We start from the raw sequence: 10362 nt of genomic DNA, 5'->3' as shown, positions 1-10362 counted from the left end.
GTTTAAATTAAACTTTTCTTAATTATAATGGTGTTATATACATGATGGAGGAGACAACGGTTGACTTAAACGCCGAACCTAAGATAAATCTATAGGGCTCTAACATCAGTACATAATATTGTTGTTTGTAACACAAAGGAAACATAAATAATACACACCAAACGAACGTAACACAAAGGAAACATAAATAATACACACCAAACGAACGTAACACAAAGGAAACATAAATAATACACACCAAACGAACGTAACACAAAGGAAACATACTCAATCTACAGTAAACAGAAATAATACACACCAAACAGAAATAATATATACACAGGAAACAAAACTACTAAACATTCAATAGTAATAATATGCACGAAATGAAATTACTACACACAAGATGAAAACAATATACAAGAAAAATAATTAATACACAGGTACATAGTCAACTACATAGCAATTTCAAAACATACACAGTTCGTGGCATTTTAAGTGTGCACATGAAAGAGTGCACCATTGTCCTGATCATTTCGTTCTATGAGATGATGGACAATGTGAAAAAACTGTGATTGGGATAGTTTCATAAAGGCAACGTCTATATGCCTGCTATTGAAATCACTCAAAGGAAAATAGGGAAGTGTGTCATCTTTTTGTACGAAATGTTTGCTAATTTTGTGTAATGAGTTGTTTCATGTGTATTGTAATAGTTTCATGTGTAGAATACCTAATATCTGTGTAATATATAAGCTTCCTGTGTATATTCCTAGCATCCTGTGTAGAATCCTTGCTTCTTGTGTATAAAATGTAATTAATGTGTAGTGTTTCATTTTTATGTGTATATTATAGATTAACTGTGTATGACATGCTGACGGCATTGTATTTGTTGTGTGTTAGATTACTTTGTAGTTCTTCGAACTTGTGTCAGCTAGCGACAAAGAGAATTGTTGACGGTTAGAAGATTGACAACAAAAAAGAAGCTACTGCAAACGACGAAGCCGTTTCAAAATAGTAATAATGTTGATGTATTCCGTATTCATGTGAACAATAACATTTTCATAACTTTAGTTTCCAAATATGTACTTGTGTTTTTTTGTTCTTTTTGAATGAAAACATTGTGTATATAGTAAATTACAAAATCGGCCTTAAATAAGAAATGTACACTAAAAATAATGTAAATCAACATAATTTACTAAACAGGAAAAGTTAAAGATACATAGGAAACGTAAATAATACACACCAACATGACACAACACATATGAAACAGATATAATACACAGCAAACCGAAGCACACCATAGGAAGCCGTTTTTCTACACATGAAACAAAAATAATACATAGTACTCCGAATATATACATAGGAAACAAATTTAATACACAAGCTACACAACAACAACAACAAACATAGTTCATGCTTATATTAGACAAAAACTAAACATGGCAACAATAATAACAAATAAATTACGTTACAGTTATGGATAGAATGTTCAGTCCACTATGACTGCATTACATGACCTACGAGTATGTCCAGCTTAATGGCACCGAGTATAATGTAAATAGCAGACATCGAAAGCTTGTGACTCGATTCTCTTCCTTCCCCATCCAAGCACGCTTGTACGGTAGACGAACACCGTGGTCATGCAATATGCCTTTCGATATGTCAACAGCTCTATACAATAGTGTTTCTTTTAATTTATGCATGACACATTCGGAAACACACTTCTTGCTTGCTTTTGGATGTGTTGTCATACCAATTCCTCCACCACATATGTAAGTTGCTTGCATTTTCTTCAGCAGGAACGTGTCATGAGTTCCCTCTTTAGAAGCATGCACTCACCATTGGCATTCCGGAGCAGCGTCACCCGGATTTTGTCATTTTTTATAAATGTAAAGTCAAAATTTTTCCTTATAGATAATGCTTCGCAGGCAATCTTTAAAGTGGTCTGCATTCTCAAACCATTGGCCTACTTTTAAAGTAGAACCATCATGTTTATAGGTACACCCGGTAATACTGAGTGCCCAGAAGAATTATGTTGGGAGATAAAACTATCTCCATTGGGGTTCATGTTTTCTGACAAGGACTCTCTGAGTTGAAAAAAAATACACACGAATCAAATATTATACATAGGAAACAAATATTCTATACTGGAAACAAATGTTATACATGGTAAATCAGAATAATAAATAGGAAGCTGGTAGAGAACACGAAAACCATGCATAATACACAATAAGTTATATTAATTTACAGGAAATGTTTGTCATTCATAGAACTTACATCAAGAACACAAGAACACATAAAAGCCAAGTAATGTGATTGTTGTATTACGATGGGATCAAGGAGGCCGAGTTTCCATCTACAGACACACTCACTTCCTCGATGATGACGTCAACGATAAATTTGTTAGTATGGTATATATGACACATGAATTAAAAATCCCCGTCAGACTTAATTTTGCAAAGTGTTTTGTATGCATCAGGCGTTACGAACTTCACTATCACTTGAGAAACATCTAGGGCCCAACGAGCACATATCTCTCCCATGACTGACTCCCATAAACTTAAAATGGTGAATTGAAGCACACGTCCTTCTCATTAAGAAGAAGAAGAAGAAGAAGAAGAAGAAGAAGAACAACAACAACAACAACAACAACAACTTACGTGTAAATATCTTCACTTCAACCTGCTAACTAAACAAGATGGAAAGACGAAGTTGAAGTTTCGGCAACTAGACCAAGATGAACAAAGAGAAGTTCAACAAGAATGACAAGAATGAGAATGACTGAAATATCCTCACTTTTCTGACAAAAAAACTTCATTGGAAGATTTAACCATACTTTCCATTAATTGTGATGTAACTTGGAGGGAAAATTGTCACTTTTGCTTTTTCCCATCTCACATGGTTACATGGCCATTTGTGGCATTTTACTTCCATTTAACTGACGGAAGCAACACTAAGGGCTAAAGAGAATTAGGCTTAAGAAAAGAGGGATTTAATGGGAAATGCAATTGTAAAAGTGATTGCAGTGGAAGTTTGAAACTATCCCGGGACTTTTAGGTAATTTTTCCTTATTATTATTGTTGTTGTTGTTATTATTATTATAAAATTAATGCTAACTTTATTATTAAGGATTGAAAGGTAATTATTTAAAATGTTCAAGAGTATTTTCATCTAGAAGATTTTTAAGGTACTTCTCTAGAAGTGTTTTTTTTTTATTAACATCTTTCATTAGCTTTTCCGGAAAACTACTCTTTAGTGTTTAATCTCTGCTTCTTTAGAAGTTGCTACAACAAATTAAGGTGACCCTAAAACTGTATTTTTATAAACATCTTTCACTAATTTATAAAAAAAATAAAATAAAATGAAAAAAATAAAATAAAATCCTTTGATCGTTTAATTAGATCTTCTGCTTTTTTAAACAAATCTCCTACAACAAACTAACATTGTCAAAAGTGCTTCACGAGTGTGTGTATAGAGGGTTTTTTTTTTCTCTAATTCTAGTTCTATTAAAAAGCTATTATCCTATTTTTGAATGGGAGTAAAAAGAAAAAGAAGGAAAATATTCTATCCTAGCCCAAAAAGGAGTACAAATAAAAAAGAAGGGATTTTATAACAGAGGTCACAGATCGTATTTCAAAAAGAAATTAAAACAAAAATTCAAAATTCGGACAAATTTTTCAAATAGAAAAAAAGAGAGAGATTAAAAAAAATTGAAAGTTCAAGAAAAAAAAAAGAAGAAAAAATGAATTTAAAAAAAATATTGGGCAAGTGGTTGTGAGAACGAAGGAGTCAATAAAAAAATTTAAATAAAAAATATATCAATTTAAAAAAAATTATCACGTGACGAATTTGGAAAAAAAAAAATCATCCCATAGGGAAATAATAAAGGAGGGAGAGATTTAAAAAAAATTAAATTGAAAAGAAATCTGACTTTGATTTTTTTTTAAAAAAAAAAAATGAAATAAAGATATCAACAGCGGAAAGAAGAGAGAAGAAAAAGAAAAAAAAGAGGAGATTCTAATAGAGGAAAAGAACCAAGAACAGAGAGACCAAGATGAGAAGGTGGAGAGCTGGGACAGGAAAAAAGGAAGAAGATAAAAGCAAGGAAAGGGTGACATAGGATCATTGTCTAATGATGAAAGAAAGAAAATCCGATTGAAATTACCAGAGTCCGATAGAGGTTTAATATCTTCCTTTAAATACGTAAATGCAGTATGATATTATGAACATGAAAAAGGGAAGATGTCAAAAAACACTTGCATTACAATGTTCACCTCCATCATGTAGTGGGCCTTATTCCTTCATTATTTTAAATGATCCATGCCATGACATGCCATGCATTGGTTCATAAAACATTGTTTGTATGTATGCATAAAGGGCCCTTGCTTATGTTTCACATAGCCATCATCCGAATGTAAATTGAACCATGGATCTTGTGATAATGTTTGGTGTGTCCAACCCTATGTTTTATATTATTTATACATGATTTCTGGATCTAATGGAAGTACGCCTTATAGCTCTGTTAGATTTTGGTCTCATGCAGACATAGTTAAAGCCATGTATTTTTGGTTTATATTAATGATGTTTGCGGGTTATTATGTATACAATAAGGAATAGACTTGTTATTAACCCACTTTAACATAGATCTGTTTAGATACTCATATTGGCAAACACCCATTTTAACTCTCCTGTATCCATTACCATGGTTAGCATGCATGTGGTAATTAACATAATCAAAGATTAGGTTGAAATTTGGATTTAATAAAAAATTATCTCTTTTGTGGTCTAAGATAGAAGAAAGATTAAGAAAGGGCTTTGAGCGAAAGAATTTATGAAAAATATGAGATGATGAAAATTTAGGGGTCATTCCCAAAATTTGCAAAAACATAAAATAAATAAATAAACAAATTTAGGAAAAGTTATGGGGTTATTTGCAAAATCCATGGGAATGTAAGAAAACATGAAAGTTCTCGCATTTTGTTGAGAAAGACATATGGAAATGTGAAAATAAAGAAATTTAAGAGCCTCAAATTCAAATTTCATAGAAATCTAAAAAAATAAAAAAAAAAATAGAGTTTATTTGTGAAGTTAGTGTGAAATTTTGAAAGAGAATGATTCAGGGGGCTTAATTGCAAAATTCATAGGTGTAATGTGAGAGATGTAAGACATTTGGGTTTATTTGCCAAAGTTATCAAGGATGTGAAAAAGAAGAAATTGGAGGATTGCAAAATTTTAAAAGAAATATGAAAAGTAAAGCTTTAAAGGGTTTAAAGGGTTTGGTTGAATAAATATTGAAAACCCATGAAAAGAGAAAAATTAGGGGTTGATGTCAAAAAATGACATAGCATGGGTTAATTTGAAAGGAGGAGAAAATAGGGATTCTAATTGATATGAGGGGTATTTTAGTAATTTTTTTAAGTCTCCTTTAAAACTCTCATGAAACTCACTTCCCTATAAAGCTCACCAAGGAGTGGATTAGAGTTTATAAAAAGATCTCTCTTTTGATAGAACTCTATAAAGCTCACCTTGAGTTCTTTAGGAGGCATTTATAGTCTTTTGACATTCATTGGAGTGAATGGGAGTTAATGACAAAAAATCCCTTTTGAACAAAAAAACGAGCTCACCTTGATGTCTTGAGGTGACATTTATTGTCTGTTAACACTCATTGGAATGAATGAGAGACTGAGAGTTAATGAAAAATAAATGTCTTTATAAAAAATCTCTAGAGCTCACCTCGAGGTCTTGATGAGGCATTTATTGTTTCTTGACACTCGTTGGAGTGGATGATAGATAATGACAAAAAATCTTTTGGAAACTCTCTTGAACTCACTTTGAGATCTTTTGACACTCATTGAAGTGAAAAGAAGAGTTGATGAAAATGTTTTATAAAAAACTCTTCAAACTCACTATGAGATTTCTTGATACTCATTCGAGTGAAAAGAAGATTTAATGAAATTTTTTTATAAAGAAACTCTTCAAACTCACTTTGAGATCTCTCGACACTCATTGGAATGAGAAAAAACAGAGTTTGGTAATTTTTTTTTTATAAAGACTCTTCAAATTCACTACTCACTTTGATGTCTTTAGACACTCATTAGAGTGAAAAGAAGAGTTAATGAAAATTTCTTTATAAAAAACTCTTCAAACTCACTTTGAGGTCCCTTGACATCCATTGAAGTGAAAAAGGAGTTAATGAAATTTTTATTAAAAAACTCTCTTTAAACTCACTTTGAGGTTTTGCAACACTCATTGGAGTGAAAAAAAAAGACTTCATAAAAATTTTTATAAAAAACTTTCTTCAAACTCACTTTGAGGTCTTTCAACACTCATTGGAGTTTAAAAAAAGACCAGGAAAATTCTTTTAAGATACAAACTTCAAACTCACTTTGAGATCTTTGGACACTCATTGGAGTAAAAAGAAGAGTTCATGAAAACTTTTTATATATATAAAAGAAAAAACTCTTCAAACTCTCTTGGACTCACTTTGAGGTCTTCTGATACTCATTGGAATGAAAAGATAGTTAATGAAAATTTTTATAAAAAACTATCTCTTAACTCAGTTTGAGGTCTTTTGACACACATTGGAGTGAAGGAGAGTTTATGAAATTTTTTTATAAAAACAAATCTTCAAATTCACGGCTCACTTTGAGATCTTTAGATAATTATTGGTGTTAAAATTTTTTATAAAAAGCTCTTCAAATTCACTTTGAGGTCTCTTGACACTCATTGAAGTGAAAAAAAAAAAAAGAAATACTAAAAATTTATAAAAAAAACTCTCTTCAAAATCACAACTCACTTTGAGGTCTTTGACACTCAATGGAGTGAAAAGAAGAGTTCATGAAAATGTTTTATTAAAAAAACTCTTAAAATTCTCTTGAACTCATTTCGAGGTCTCTCGATATTCATTGGAGTGAAAAGAAAAGTTGATGAAAATTTTTATAAAAACCATTCAAACTTACTTTGATGTCCCTTGGCATTCATTGGAATGAAAAAGGAGTTGATGAAAATTTTTATAAAAAATTCTTTTAAAACTCACTTTGATGTTTTTTGACACTCATTGGAGTGAAAACGTAGTTGATGAAAATTTTTATAAAGACTCTTTTGAACCTCACTTTGAGGTCTCTCAACACTCATTGCAGTGAAAAAAGAGTTGATGAAAATTTTTTATAAAAACTCTCTTCAAACTAACTTTGAGGTCTCTCAACACTCATTCGAGTGAGAAAAGTGTTAATGAAATTTTTTTTTTATAAAAACTCTCTTTAAACTCACTTTGAGGTCTCGTGACACTCATTGGAGTGAAAAAAGGGATTTGATGAAATTTTTTATAAAAAGTCTTTTGAAACTCACTTTGAGAGGTCTTTTGACACTCACTGGAGTAAATAAAAAAGAGTTGATCAAAATTTTTATAAAAAAACCTCTTGAAACCCACTTTGAGGTCTCTCGACACTCATGGGAGTAAGAAAAGGGTTAATGAATTTTTTTTTCAAAGCCAACTATGAGGTCTCATGCTTGACAGTCACAGGGGTAATGAAAACTTTTGATGAAAGATGTTGAAAACTTTCCTGAAAGGCTATCAGATCCCATGTTCACTCACAGGGGTGATGAAAAGTTTTGATAAAAACTTTTGAAAAGTTCTCTTCAAAACCAACCTTGAGATCCCATGTTCACTCACAAGGGTTATGAAAACTTTCAATAAAAACTCTTGAAAAGTTCTCTTTAAATCTAACTGCGAGATCTCATGCTTGACAATCACCAAGGTGATCAAATCTTCTGATGAGAATTCTTGAACTTTTTTTCAAACCAACTATGAGGTCTCACAAGGGTGATGAAAATTTTTATAGTCCACTACTCGACATTCACAAGGATGATGGAAACCATTTGATGACTTAGTCAACAGAAATTTAGTTTATGGTTATAGATAGGATTTAATCTAAAATCAATTTAAAATAATCAAGTTAATGACCCAATCATGTGAGAGGCCACAACTTGATGATATGATGGTCAAGGCTCAAAAACATGGAAGAGTCAAGATCTAAATATTTCATATAAGTTACAAATGTAACTCTAAAGTCTTGAGATGAAAATAAGTCAAAGATCTAAGATGTTCCACAAGTCAAAGACCAGAAGATTTCACAAGCACAAAGCGCCAAAGTCTTTAGCAATTAAAAAATTAAAAAGAACCAAATATGCGACTCATAAATGTAATGTAACAACAATTTGAGAGCCATGCATTATGTCAAGATGCAAACACACATAAAAAAAATAGGAGAAAGTCACAATCATTGAGCTAAAAAAGGTCTTCCAATATGCTCTTAGCAAAGGAGTAAAGAACACCAGCCAAGTTGTACAAATAAAAAAAAAGTTGAAAAGCATGAAAAAAATATAGTTTTCTTAGTGTTTATGTATTCTAGCATGTACTCATATGCTTTTTGAAATCAATAAAAAATAATTTTATGTTATTCAGTCATTTGTCATTCACACTTTTTTTTTTTAATCGGAGGTTCCCACGACAAAGTCTGGGGTAATTAACATTAGGGCTTGCCCGTAATGGAAGTTATGGACCTGCAATCATTTGAAATATTAAAAAATAATAATAAATTTGATTTGTGATTCCATTCATGTTTAACCGGTGAACCTAATTAAAGGCCGGGTAAAAATAAAAGGCACCACAACATAAAAACATTTCTAGGAACCAAAAAAAAAAGGCCCATCCAAAATGAATCCCAAATTAATGTCCTTTAAACACAAATATGCATCGAAAAGTAATAATATAGATCCCAATTTTAGAAATTAAGAATATATAGAAAAAAATTTTACATTTTGACACATATTAAATTATGAATGCACCATATTTTGATGAGCTGTTTATATAAAATTCTATAAAACGCTCCTTAAAAAAATTGTCAAAATTCTTTGCTCTAGTGGGTTCATAGCTAAACAGTATTCGCGCCTAAAAGATGAGTGTGAGACATTCAAGTGTCCTGAGTTAAAGTCTCGTTCGCCTTAATAGTGGTAATAAGTCTCCAATTGTAAACTCGATCTTATAACCCGCACCTTGGTTATCAAATGAGGGCGCATGAGATAGATGTTTAATTTTTGGTGCATTTGCAAGCTATTTTTACTAACTACACTTATTGCATTTGTAAAAAATTAAAAAATAAAAAAATAATCTTTGCATGCTATTGTATATCCAAACCCTTTTCATATCATTACTGTAATGGGACCAAATAGCCACCTCCTTATATGAGCCACTAATTCCCAACTAATATTAATCAATAAAACTTAATTGTTACTCAACATGAGTTGAGATAAAAATCATTCTCAGTAATGCAACACATACTCCTAAGCCAAAACAACATAAATCTTTGTAATAATGCAAAAATCACAATTACCATACTAGTCCTCTCGTAGCGAATTTCACTATGCTAGAAGACAGTTGGGTCATATAGGCATAACCAAAATAAAATTGAGATAAACTATGACCATCACCAAAAATAATAACATATAAAATTTGAAGAGGACATTGAGCTAGAGGTGGGCACGGGCCGTCCGACAACCCGGGCCTGTTCATTGACTCGTAAGCGACCCATGCTGTACACGGGCCAGTTACGAATTGGGGCAAGCCCAACCCGTTACACGGCGGGCCACCCGCCGGGTTCAAACCCGGTTCCAAACCCATGAGCTACAATCTTATTATTATTTTTTTTAAACTAAGTGCATGTAGGTCATGGGATTTGAACCCATGATCTTAAATTTGGATAGCAAAAACTCAACCACTTGAGCTACAATTTGTTTTCGACATTTATTGGAAACAATTATATATAAATAGATGTAGGATATGGATCAAAATATTTTACATATATATTTAATTTATAAAAAATCAAGAGACCATATAATAAATTAAAAAATTATATAAATCAATCAGTAAAATATCAAAGTATTAAACAATAAATTTTCATAAATATTTTTTAAAAAAATATTTATTTTGTTAATCGTCTTTTGGCTCATAAGCACTAAGTCTTTACACATGCACACTCTTAAATTCTCTTAAATAAGGCACTCTTATTTGTCACATATATATTAGATTATTTTGTTTCAATTTATAAAATAAAAAAAATAAAATTACAAAAAATTGTTTTTCAATTATGTATATCAATTTATAAAAAATATATTAGTAAAAAAGGAGTATCATTGAATAATAGTTAACACCATATTATTTTATTAGTAAGTTTTTTTCAATGACAACATAATGAGCACAATAATAACCCTATAGTTAGAGACCAAAGTAAAATCTAGAGCCAACCATAATTATAATAAATAAATAAGTTGATGATAGCTTCAATTTAAAATAAGAATACCACTTGATATTGCACTTAAAAAGGT

This window comes from Dioscorea cayenensis, chromosome 15 (assembly GCF_009730915.1).
Source record: "Dioscorea cayenensis subsp. rotundata cultivar TDr96_F1 chromosome 15, TDr96_F1_v2_PseudoChromosome.rev07_lg8_w22 25.fasta, whole genome shotgun sequence".
NCBI classification, from domain to species: domain Eukaryota; kingdom Viridiplantae; phylum Streptophyta; class Magnoliopsida; order Dioscoreales; family Dioscoreaceae; genus Dioscorea; species Dioscorea cayenensis.
This window is presented reverse-complemented; position numbering follows the sequence as displayed.